The sequence below is a fragment of the Trachurus japonicus genome, chromosome 18 (genome assembly GCF_045865225.1).
Source record: "Trachurus japonicus isolate A0001 chromosome 18, Traja_1.0".
In the NCBI taxonomy this organism is placed as follows: Eukaryota; Metazoa; Chordata; class Actinopteri; order Carangiformes; family Carangidae; genus Trachurus; species Trachurus japonicus.
In genome coordinates this window covers 10,101,045-10,114,308 of record NC_140924.1, presented here as the reverse complement: position 1 = coordinate 10,114,308, position 13,264 = coordinate 10,101,045, and positions in this window count along the sequence as shown.

The window sequence follows — 13,264 nt, the reverse complement described above, 5'->3', positions numbered from 1 at the left end:
GCCGTTTCCAATTCAGCCACAGTGTCACTGTCACAGCATCAGCTGCTGCTGTGGAGAGTTGACGCGCGCTCCCGCACCAGCTTGGCTGATGGCTGCAGTAACCCTGACGGCCGCTACGGCCGTTGTATCGCTAGTGAGTTTTATTCCTCGATCTTGCCTCAAGCACCTTTAATAAAACGTAGTGCATATTTATATTTTGCATTGGTAAGTTTTTTATGCTCAAATAATGTCCCTTGTCTAGGCCTACCAGCATGTGACCAGAGTTTGAAAGCTTCTCTCGCTGCAGCATGCTGTTCAGCTACAAAGTCATTCCATCCAGGTTTGATGTTACAAGCCTTGTTTTTTATGTTTACTTAAGGTCTTACTAGAAGCATTAAGGGCAGCCACAATATTGTCGTATACCACAGAGTTTGATACTATGATTTGGATTTTTACAGTTCATGTTAAAACACAGAAGAGCATCAATAGGCAACTCAATATTACTTAACAAGTTTTCAGTTTCAATTAAATATCGATTTAAATCCTCCTTAGTCAGATTTGACCAATCCAACCTTCCACTATTAGTGTCAGCAACTTTATCAACAAGCAATGGTATATTTTCAACATTCAAGGAGATGACAATTGGTATATGATCAGTAGTAGCCATTCCATAATATATATCCATGTTATCTATAGCTGCATGGGCATCTGCTGTACACAAGCAGTGGTCAAGCCACGAAGTTGTGTGCCAGGCTTCACTGACATAGGTAAAACTGTTGTCAGGCAGGAAGATTTGACTGGATAATATGAGATTGCCATCACTACAAAATTGTAGCAGGTGTTTAGCAAATAAAGATTTCTGATCAGACAAATCAGCGTTAAAATCCCCAACAACAAAGACAGAAGATGAACCATTATCCTCAATGAAGGAATGTATGGTTGCTAATCTACTCAAAAATTCATCCTCAAATTCACGAGACTCATAAGGTGTATAATATTTATGAGTATAATCTTCTTTTTAAATTGATTTCAAGCCCAATGGCCCAGTCGACATTCAATCTTAAAACATTAACAAATGGATCATATTTCTTATTCCAGAATACTGCCACACCTCCAGGTGTGTGTAACTCCCCGACTTTATGTGGCTATCAACAATTGTACAATGGGGAGCAGCGCAGGAATTTCACATGCGCTGCTCCCCATTGTTGTACAATTGTTGATAGCCACATAAAAGTTAGAAGATAGGCTAAATGTAGTAAAATGTGTCCTCTTTCTCTACAAACCACAACTTTGAGGTGAAATGATCTAAAACTGAATCACCAACCGGTTTTGTTGAGGACGACTCGAGGCTGCAGGAGAACATCCAGCAGGTTCCTCTGCCGCTCGATCTCCTGTCTGAAGCCCGAAGCCTCCGCCTCGTACCCGGCTACGACTCTGTCCACGGCCGCTAAGATTTCCTGGGAGGCGGCGGCGAGTCTCTCGGTAACAAATCCTCTCAGAAACTCCACCTCAGACATTTTACTCAAAGTCTTTGTTGTTCCTGGCAGCCAGGAGTGTCACCACCCGATTTGCGACAATACTGGTCTGCGCGCCGCCATCTTGGACAGCTGCCTACGGCAACTCCACTTGGACAAACTTCATTTGGGCACTGCCCGATTTGCGTACAAGCGGAAGTCTGCTTAAAGTAGCCTACTGTAAATTTAAAATACAGTAGTGTGAAAATTATTAATTTTTTTTAAGACTCGTTTGTTCAGTGAGTGTTGTGGTAGTTGTGATTGTTTGTGGTTGTCATGGTGATGAGGCCGGCGAGAAAAGACGAGACCAGTAAACCAAGGGGGCAGTTGTCGGTCTGAGAAGTGAAGCTATCACCATTGAAAATTACAAGAAAGTAACACAGAATACCCCAAGTGCCCTCATTCATTTAGTGAAGAACAATTTACTGAACATCACAACATCAAGATTGCCCAAGCTTAAAATTGATGGTGTACTGTAGACCATGTGAATGAAAAGTGTAATAGGCTAATACATTTATGAGACAATACTTTGTAAACACGCTTTACCCAGGTAGAACCAGACATATCAACAATTAGAACTAAATTCTTAAAATTTCCAATTCCCCCTAAATATAAAGAAATTCAATTCAAAACAATAAATAACATATATCCCTCTAATGAATTCATAAAGAAAATATTAAAATTTGAGGTAGAGAATCATACAGGTAATACAAATGTTGAAACTACAGAGCACTTATTTTATGGGTGTGGAGCGGTTCAGAATGTATGGAGGGATCTTCACAATCTGCTTTCCTCCAAATCTATAGAAATAGATTTCTTCTCTTATCAAGATATTCAAATGGGTGTAATTCTAAAAAATAAAACAACTGAATTTTTGGTAAATAATTTATTTATAGCAACAAAATACTACATACCGGTACATAAATGTCAGTTTGCTAAGTCCTCCCCCTCATGAGCTCTAAAAATGAGCTCTCTCTGTTTCAAAGATGTCTGAAAAAAATAGATAATGCCCAAGCCAAGAAACTGTATACACTTATGGAAATGCTTCAATTGTGATGAACCCCTTGTATCTTTTATTTGTATTTTATTTATTTATTTATTTTTTCCTTTTGATTACTTCTTTTATTTATTTCATGTATTCATTTTTATACTCTCTATAGGCTCTGGTACTCAGCCTTTATAGAAAATATTTTGATTTCCTATGTAATGCAGGAGGTGTGATTTTTCTTTCACTGTGATTTGATTTGCACATATGGACAGAAATGAGTATGACGTTGTATTTGTTTTTCATGTTTACATGTTTAATAAAGAAAGTTAAAAGAAAAAAAAGGAGTGAAGCTCACCTCCGCGTTCAAAAAACTGCAATCCCCTCGGTTTCCTCTGGGTGCTGGCTCCAGAAGGGAGCAACTCCATTGGGCTTTATGCACAGCTCCACTACTTCCTGAAATAAGCCAGCTCGTTTATTTCCTGTCTTACATTATTGGACCATGACCAATTGATTAATCCAGGTGTGTCTGACCTCATAACAATGGCCAGGCACACCTGGATTAATCAGTTGGTAAAATAATGTAAAACAGGAAATAAACGAGCTGGCTTATTTCAGGAAGTAGTGGAGCTGTGCATAAAGCCCATTGAGCCCAAAGAATCACTCAATATGTCACCAGAGACTAAGGAATCATGTTAATTTGACAAACTGATCTAACTGACAACAATAGTATAGCCAGAATATTCACATTTAATTTTTTTTTATTTGCAGCCTGCAGATCATGTTTATGTTTTGATTCTGTGTTTTGGCCTGTTGCGCCACCCACTTCTCTCTCCCAGTCACAGCATCAGTGGCATTTTGGCCTCCGGGTTGCCAGTTAAAGCAGATATCAGTGGAATGTTTTTGTTAATATAAGTCCTAAATAGTCCTATTTTCCGTCAGCAATCACTTACATGAAGTATTTCAGCCTAAACACGAGTCTCTCCGTCACTCTGCTCTGCTGTAACCCGAGGAGAAAATTTTCCTTGTGGGATACAAGTGTTATCCAATGAGGAGAGAGAACGGCATGAAGGGCTGTGTGTGCAGCCAAGGGATGCGCGTGAATGTGGTGACGTAGCACGAGGACCAATTGATGCCTGACAAGGGCGGGGGCTGCTAACTCATGGTGCGTTCAAAGAAACTCGTACTTTGTGTTTTTCCTTCCTGTGAAGTCATACCAGTTCGATCTGGTACGAGTTCACGGGTCGGAAGTTACGAGTGGCCGTTATAGGGAACTTTCACAGACAACAGGATGGTAAAAACACGAGCTACGGGTTACCTGGAACGCTACCAAGTCGTAGTTGTGACTTGAAGCTGTAACTTACGGTTTCAAAAGCCTGCCTTGAACGCAGCATTAGCCGAAACGGCCGTGAAGCTGATATCTGCTTTAAGCTACCACTGAGCTGCAGCTACGGCTGGAAGATAAAGTGATCTTCAATTGAGGTCGCAATAAATAAATACAAATAAAAAGATTGATTTCTAATGTCGGCTATGGTCATATTTCCTTGATATCACATGGGAGAAATAAGCAGCTTGTCTCTCTGACGTCTGATACGCCGCATCCTGTCTGCAATATGTTTTTTATCAAGTAGAATAATACAGCAGTCTCAGCTACGTTTTGCTATGTATTTTAAAGGGAGAAAAGTCAACTGTCCATCGAGTGGCTTTACATCAAGTCAGCTCAGTCACTTTATTTTTGGCATCTTGACATTTTAAACAAGTAGGTTAGGCCACATTTCATTCATAATTGATTTTCATTACAACTATATACAACTCATTATTTACTGCACTGTAACACTGACAAATGAGATGGATTCACCATGCGTAAATTGCATCAGAACCACTGCCACACACTGCTGTTTTGAATTTGACTGTAGAGACAGTTTGGGCCACATTCTTACATACAGCTCCTTTAGACATTAAACCCAAAACTTCAGAGAAAATCAATGGATACGCAATTTCTTTATTAACAAACAAAAAACAAAAGATCTTTCCACCAAGTACAACTATACCAGAGAGAGATTTTTACAGAATTTGTGACACTTTGATAAATACAATGACATTTTTATTGGGTTAGAATGAGCTGTTACAGTTCAGCTCAACCAACAACTCTGCAGACTCACTTACTGCTGTCATTTATTTGTAGCATTAATTTTATGAACAATTCCAAAATCATGAACTTTAACAAAATATTTCACATGTGAAATTCATTTTCACTGTGTTGTGATGGGCTGTTACAGTTCAATAACTGCAGCCTCACACACACTGCTGCTGCCTTCAGTAACAGTCCTGAGTTTACATACACTCATACGTCTCTTCTTCCCAGAAACATCACAATGGTCACAAAAACTTCAACTGTACGTTTACTCTCCTTCATGGATTCTTGTGAACGCGTAAAGATCTTCCTGTTGACAAAATGTCCCATCACAAAACTGCAACTAAATGATTTAAGGTGTTTTAACTCTACCTACTACCTTACATGTACTCCACACACACTACAAGAAAATGGTTTAACTTCTGTATGGACTTTCATGTGCTGCTCAAGACAACAACTGAAGTTTCCCTCCTTTATGGGATTTCATGTGTGTCGCCAAATTCTCCAGCTTGATAAATGATTTCCCACAAACACTGCAACCAAATGGCTTCACTTTTGAATGGACTTTTGTGTGAACCAAAAGATTTATCTTCTGGGTAAATCCTTTCCCACAAATAGCACAACTAAATTGTTTCTCCTGTGTGTGGAGGCTCAAGTGGATATTTAAACTCCCTGAACATCTGAAATGTTTCCCACAGGTCGGACAGTCAAATGGTTTCTCTCCTGTATGGACTTTCATGTGTCCTTTAAGACTACCTTTTTGTCTAAATGTTTTACCACAGGTAGCACAGGGAAATGGTTTCTCTCCTGTATGGCGTCTCATATGTCCATGAAGAGTACCTCCATGCCTAAATTGTTTACCACAGGTAGCACAGTCAAATGGTTTCTCTCCTGTATGGAGTATCATATGTCTAAGAAGATGACCTCTTCGACTAAATCGTTTACCACAGGTAGCACAGTCAAATGGTTTCTCTCCTGTATGGACACTCATGTGGAGTTTAAGATGCTCTCTTTCACAAAATTGTTTACCACAGGTAGCACAGGCAAATGGTTTCTCTCCTGTATGGACTCTCATATGTCTATGAAGACTACCTCTTTGACTAAATTGTTTACCACAAGTAGCACAGTCAAATGGTTTCTCTCCTGTATGGATCCTCATGTGGAGTTTAAGAAAGGGTTTAACTCTAAAAAGTTTACCACATGTAGTACAGTCAAATGGTTTCTCTCCTGTATGGATCCTCATGTGCATTTTCAACACCGAGGGTGATCTAAATGTTTTCCCACACTCTGAGCAGCGGTTAGACTTCTTACCAGTGTCACATTCTCCATCATTTACATGACCTGACTCTGGTGCTCTGGTTTCTCTCCAGTCATCACTGTATTCAGTCTCACAGGACGACTCTGAGACCTCATCACCTGGATCTGGTTGAAGATCTTCATGTTGATCTGAGTTCCTGGCTGGTTCAGATCCTCCACAGTCGTCTCCATCGGCCTCCATCTGTTCAGCTGAGCTGCTGGATGGAGGCTCAGCCTCAGTTTGTCTTTGATGAGGTTGTAGGGACTGAGGTTTCTCCTCCTCATCCTCACTCTTCACATGAACAGTAGTGAGGGGAAACTCAAAAGTGGTCGATCCTTCCTCCTTTTCTTCTTTAAGATGTAGTTCCTCCTTTTCTTCTTTAATATGTAGACTCTCTGGGTCCTCCTGATCCAGACTAGAGGTCAACTCAGGAGGATCCTCTGTTTCAATCTTCAACAGGTGCTGATCACCTGCAGAAACAATGAAACACATCATGAACAACAGTGTCTTCATACTGTCACTCATATAACTGGTGTCTCTCTGAACCCCAATGATCTTCTCAGTGGACGCTAGCCTGAGCTGAAGGAATTTTGCTCCTGCTATGAGCCTCTGATTGGCCGCAAGTCTCGGAGCTACTTTTTACTTTTACTTGAGTGGATTTTTACACTAGTACTTTTACTTTTACTCAGGTAAAATTTCATCAAGGTAACAGAACTTCTACTTGTACTACCTCCCTGGACAGAGTAATCACTATTGTGCTGATGTTTGTCAGGCTACAGACCGTTTCAACGGTTAAAACATCCGGTCACAGTGACAGCGCTAATAGCTAGCCCGTAGATGATACGAAATAACTAGTCGGTACTTCTTGAGTCTTGAGTGTTAAACCGGCCTGCCCTCCCTTCCTATGAACCAGTCTGCCATCCAGTCCTCCCATTAAGCTGGCCTGCTCTCCCTGCCTGCCTTGCCTACCAGAAGCTTCCTCCTTCAGCTGTTGTTAAAGGGGTAGTTCACTCAAAATTCAAATTTCACTCATTATCTACTCAACCTCATGTCGACTAAGGGCTGGGAGAAGTTTCAGAGTCCTCCATGCCTTCTCGGAGTTACAGCGGGGCTCCATGCAGCACTGCATGTCCATATAACAGTTGCAAATGGATACCAACTTTCTTCGTCCAAAGAGACACACCAAAAAACATCCAAATACCTCCATGCTGCTCGTATGTAATGTCCGTCTTGTATTGAAGCCCCGAAATGCGAAATTGTTCCGAAAAAAATTAGTAAGTATAAGTCTATATTTCAAGCTTGTTTGCAGCGGAAGCTCCTCTTTCTGGTCGGACCTGTAATGTCATGGAGGTATTTTGATGTTTTTTGGTGTGTCTTTTTGTTACGAAGACAGTTGGTATCCATTTGCCTGTTCCATCCAGGAAGAGGAGCTTCCGCTGCAAACAAGCTTGAAATATAGACTTATTTAATTTTTTTCGGGACAATTTTGCATTTTGGGGCTTCAATACAAGACGGACATTACATACGAGCAGCATGGAGGTATTTGGATGTTTTTTGGTGTGTCCTTTTGTCACGAAGACAGTTGGTATCCATTTGCAACCGTTATATGGACATGCACTGCTACGCCGAGACCCCCTGTAACTCAGAGAAGCCACGGAGGACTCTGAAACTTCTCCCAGCCCTTAGTCGACATGAGGGGGAGTAGATAATGAGTGGAATTCGAATTTTGGGTGAACTATCCCTTTAACATTTCCATGCTAACCACATTCTGTGTTATAAACTGTTTTCTTGTCTGTAACAACATCTATTGCACGTCTGTCCGTCCTGGGTGAGGGATCCCTCCTCTGTTGCTCACCCTGAGGTTTCTCAGATTTTTCCCTGTTAAAAGGGTTTTCTATGGAGTTTTTCCTCAGTCGATGTGAGGGCCTAAGGGCAGAGGATGTTGTTATGATGCCATGTAAAGCCCTTTGAGACAAACTGTTTATAAAAACGGGCTATACAAAAAAAATTGCCTTGCCTTGCCTTGCCTTAATATTTTGATGTTTTTGTTTCATTTTGGCATGTTAGGGGCACCAGGCTTACAGTAAGGGACCAGTATGCACCTGGGTGGGCAAATGGGTTTTTACCACGTTTTTGTTGAAAATTAACATTTGTTTGGATATCATATTTTCCGCGTACACCACAACCCATGGTGCAGCAGTGGCCCTTATGACTACTACAATATCATTGTTACTCTTTTGTAGAACTTGTCGTTAAGCCATACTACAGTTAACGTTAGTTAGCAGTGACTAAGTTTGTGGTAAAAGGCTTGCACCAATTTGACACAGATAGATACCCCTGAATTTGTAGATGAATGTGTTCAAATGCCAAGTCAGAGAATGTCAAAGTTGCATGTTTTCCTCTAACCAGACATTTCACTGAGTCATTCATTCCCATTATAGGCTACTATATACTATACAGAGGCAGTTTAACAGGGAGAATTTGCAAAGACAATGATGAACTAACATATGAAGTAATTATCAGACGATTCGTCTGAGAAACAATCAGTAAAATAAAACTTGCACCTGATAAAACACTTGGAAAACGTTAAATTTTAGTAAATAACAAATATCAGCAAAATCACAGAGGCTTTATGTATCTTTTAGGACCTTCACTTTGCTCAAGGACTGAGCCTACCGTATTTACTCTAGATCGGGCGCAAACAGCGGCTCACGTTACCAAGATAAATGTAGTAGTACAATGTGTCCTCTTTCTCTACAAACCACAACTTTGAGGTGAAATGATGTAAAACTGAATCACCAACCGGTTTTGTTGAGGACGACTCGAGGCTGCAGGAGAACATCCAGCAGGTTCCTCTGCCGCTCGATCTCCTGTCTGAAGCCCGAAGCCTCCGCCTCGTATCCGGCTACGACTCTGTCCACGGCCGCTAAGATTTCCTGGGAGGCGGCGGCGAGTCTCTCGGTAACAAATCCTCTCAGAAATTCCACCTCAGACATTTTACTCAAACTCTTTGTTGTTCCTGGCAGCCAGGAGTGTCACCACCCGATTTGCACCGCTATCCTATCTGTGACAATACTGGTCTGCGCGCCGCCATCTTGGACAGCTGCCTACGGCAACTCCACTTGGACAAAATTCATTTGGGCACTGTACAAGCGGAAGTCTGCTTAAAGTTCTGTAAATTTGAAATACGGTAGTGTGAAAATGATTTTTTTTTTTAAAGACTCGTTTGTTCAGTGAGTGTTGTGGTAGTTGTGATTGTTTGTGGTTGTCATGGTGATGAGGCCGGCGAGAAAAGACGAGACCAGTAAACCAAGGGGGCAGTTGTCGGTCTGAGAAGTGAAGCTATCACCATTGAAAATTACAAGAAAGTAACACAGAATATCCCAAGTGCCCTCATTCATTTAGTGAAGAACAATTTACTGAACATCACAACATCAAGATTGCCCAAGCTTAAAATTGATGGTGTAGACCTTGTGAATTCTGAGACAATACTTTGTGAACACTGTTTACCCAGGTAGAACCAGAAGTACACTTATTCTTCAAGACTACAACAAATATGATATATCAACAATTAGAACTAAATTCTTCAAATTTCCAATTCCCCCTAAATATAAAGAAATTCACTTCAAAACAACAAATAACATATATCCCTCTAATGAATTCATAAAGAAAAGATTCAAATTTGAGGTAGAGAATTGTCATACATGCAGTAGTCGAGTTGAGGGGGGATGGGGGGGATGGCATCCCCCCTGAAATAAAAACGATCAAAATCATCCCCCCTGGAAAAATGCCATCCCCCCTCTCCATCCCCTTTTTACATTAAATGTTGGACATAACTATAATTATATTCAGGCTGTCGCCTGGCCTGGGCTTCCCGGCTCTAGCCCGTAGACTGTAGTAACTCTAGCCCCGAACATTTCTTATAGCCCAGGTCCAGGATGTTTTCTCAGACGGAGTTAAACAGAAGCGCACAGAGAAGGTAGTTTTGTAATTTCCCGGTCACAGTGAATGCAACACAGGCACGACGCCACGACCAATCAGAGAGAAGTGTTGTAGAAGCGAGAATCCTCCTCCGTGTTTTATTGGTTAACAGCCAGGTAACCAAGGTGACAATCTGAACTCTAGCGTTCCGAGCGGTCCCAAAATCATCAGAATGGGCGCTTTGGGGAGAAGTTTCTGCAATCGTGGTGACTCGCGCCAGCAGGGGCAGACCGCCGGTGGGTCAGTGGACCGGCGTGGTGCTGCAAGTGACCCACTGATGTTAGTGTGTTTACATTTTTCTAACGTCTATGAGCGCGAGGAGTGACTATTCTCGGTCCGAACCCCCCCTAAAAAAAGAAGAAGTAGCCCGAGGTCCAGCCAGCGCGTCCAGTCAGATTGCCGTCCATGTTCACTTATTAGCCCAAAAGAACAGCCAGGCAGGCAGCCCAGTCCAGAGAGCAGAGGAACAGAGAGAGACAGCACAGCAACAGGTGTGTGTATGTGTGTGTGCACGCGTGTGTGCTACCTGGACCAGGACCAGGCCAAGATTTAACAAATGACTTTTGTTTTTGCTCTCCAGCCACAGCTCCACACTAGACCAGTTCTGAGTTCACTTTCATACACTATAGCCATTCTTGTCATTACAATGAAAGGAACCTTAGTCAGTAGGCCTACTAAATGGGCTTTACATTTTTTTTTTTATCTGAAGCAATGTTGTCTTTTCCCTTTATTTTCTCCTCAGAGTACACCAGAATGCCTTATTTATGTGTTAAAAATCACAATTTTTTCTGGGGGAGTGCCCCCAGACCCCCCGACAGTGCTTTAGTAAGATGGCAAATCAAGTAAAGCCCAGCTGAGTTGGTAGTAGTGGAGAAGCTCCATAATAATATATAATACACATATATATATAATTTATAATTTTATAATAACAAATTATATAATATAATTTACATGAATTACACAACCTCGCCCCCCCCCCCCCCCCCCCCCTTTTTTTTTAAGGTGAAAAAAATTGGCCATCCCCCCTGAATTTTTTTTACAACTCGACTACTGCATACATGTAATACAAATGTTGAAACTACAGAGCACTTATTTTATGGGTGTGGAGCGGTTCAGAATGTATGGAGGGATCTTCACAATCTGCTTTCCTCCAAATCTATAGAAATAGATTTCTTCTCTTATCAAGATATTCAAATGGGTGTAATTCTAAAAAATAAAACAACTGAATTTTTGGTAAATAATTTATTTATAGCAACAAAATACTACATACATAAATGTCAGTTTGCTAAGTCCTCCCCCTCATGAGCTCTAAAAATGAGCTCTCTCTGTTTCAAAGATGTCTGAAAAAAATAGATAATGCCCAAGCCAAGAAACTGTATACACTTATGGAAATGCTTCAATTGTGATGAACCCCTTGTATCTTTTATTTGTATTTTATTTATTTATTTATTTATTCCTTTTGATTACTTCTTTTATTTATTTCATGTATTCATTTTTATACTCTCTATAGGCTCTGGTACTCAGCCTTTATAGAAAATATTTTGATTTCCTATGTAATGCAGGAGGTGTGATTTTTCTTTCACTGTGATTTGATTTGCACATATGGACAGAAATGAGTATGACGTTGTATTTGTTCTTCATGTTTACATGTTTAATAAAGAAAGTTAAAAGAAAAAAAAGGAGTGAAGCTCACCTCCGCGTTCAAAAAACTGAAATCCCCTCGGTTTCCTCTGGGGGCTGGCTCCAGAAGGGAGCAACTCCAATGGGCTTTATGCACAGCTCCATTACTTCCTGAAATAAGACAGCTCATTTATTTCCTGTCTTACATTATTGGACCATGACCAATTGATTAATCCAGGTGTGTCTGACCTCATAACAATGGTCAAGCACACCTGGATTAATCAGTTGGTCAAATAATGTAAGACAGGAAATAAACGAGCTGGCTTATTTCAGGAAGTAGTGGAGCTGTGCATAAAGCCCATTGAGCCCAAAGAATCACTCAATATGTCACCAGAGACTAGGAATCATGTTAATTTGACAAACTGATCTAACTAACAACAATAGTATAGCCAGAATATTCACATTTCATTTTTTTTAAATTTGCAGCCTGCAGATCATGTTCATATTTTGATTCTGTGTTTTGGCCTGTTGCGCCACCCACTGCTCTCTCCCAGTCACAGCATCAGTGGCACATTTAGCCTGCGGGTTGCCAGTTAAGCTACCACTGAGCTGCAGCTACGGCTGGAAGTTAAAGTGATCTTCAATTGAGGTCGCAATAAATAAATACAAATAAAAAGATTGATTTCTAATGTCGCCTATGGTCATATTTCCTTGATTTCACATGGGAGAAATAAGCGGCTTGTCTCTCTGACGTCTAATACACCGCATCTTGTCTGCAATATGTTTTTTATCAAGTAGAATAATACAGCATAATCATGCACATAGTCTCACGTTTTGCTATGTATTTTAAAGGGAGAAAAATCAACTGTCCAACGAGTGGCTTTACATCAAGTCAGCTCAGTCACTTTATTTTTGGCATCTTGACATTTTAAACAAGCAGGTTAGGCCACATTTCATTCATATTTGATTTTCATTACAACTATACACAAATTATTATTATTTACTACACTGTAACACTGACAAATGAGATGGATTCACCATGGGTAAATTGCGTCAGAACCACTGCCACACACTGCTGTATTGAATTTGACTGCAGAGACACTTTGGGCCACATTCTTACATACAGCTCCTTTAAACATTAAACCTTCAGAGAAAATCAATGGAAACTCAATTTCTTTATTAACAAACAAAAAACAAAAGATGTTTCCACCAAGTACAACTATACCAGAGAGAGATTTTTACAGAATTTGCGACACTTTGATAAAAACAATGACATTTTTATTGTGTTGGAATGAGCTGTTACAGTTCAGCTCAACCAACAACTCTGCAGACTCACTTACTGCTGTCATTTATTTGTAGTATTAATTTTATGAACAATTTCAAAATCATGAACTTTAACGAAATATTTCACATGTGAAATTAATTTTCACTGTGTTGTGATGAGCTGTTACAGTTCAATAACTGCAGCCTCACACACACTGCTGCTGCCTTCAGTAACAGTCCTGAGTTTACATACACTCATACGTCTCTTCTTGCCAGAAACATCAGAGAATTGAAGGCCATAAAAAAAACTTCAACTGTGCGTTTACTCTCCTTCATGGATTCTTGTGAACACGTAAAGATCTTCCTGTTGACACATCACAAAACTGCAACTAAATGGTTGAAGGTGTCTTAACACTACCTACTACCTTACATGTACTCCACACACACTGCAAGAACATGGTTTAACTTCTGTATGGACTTTAATGTGCTGC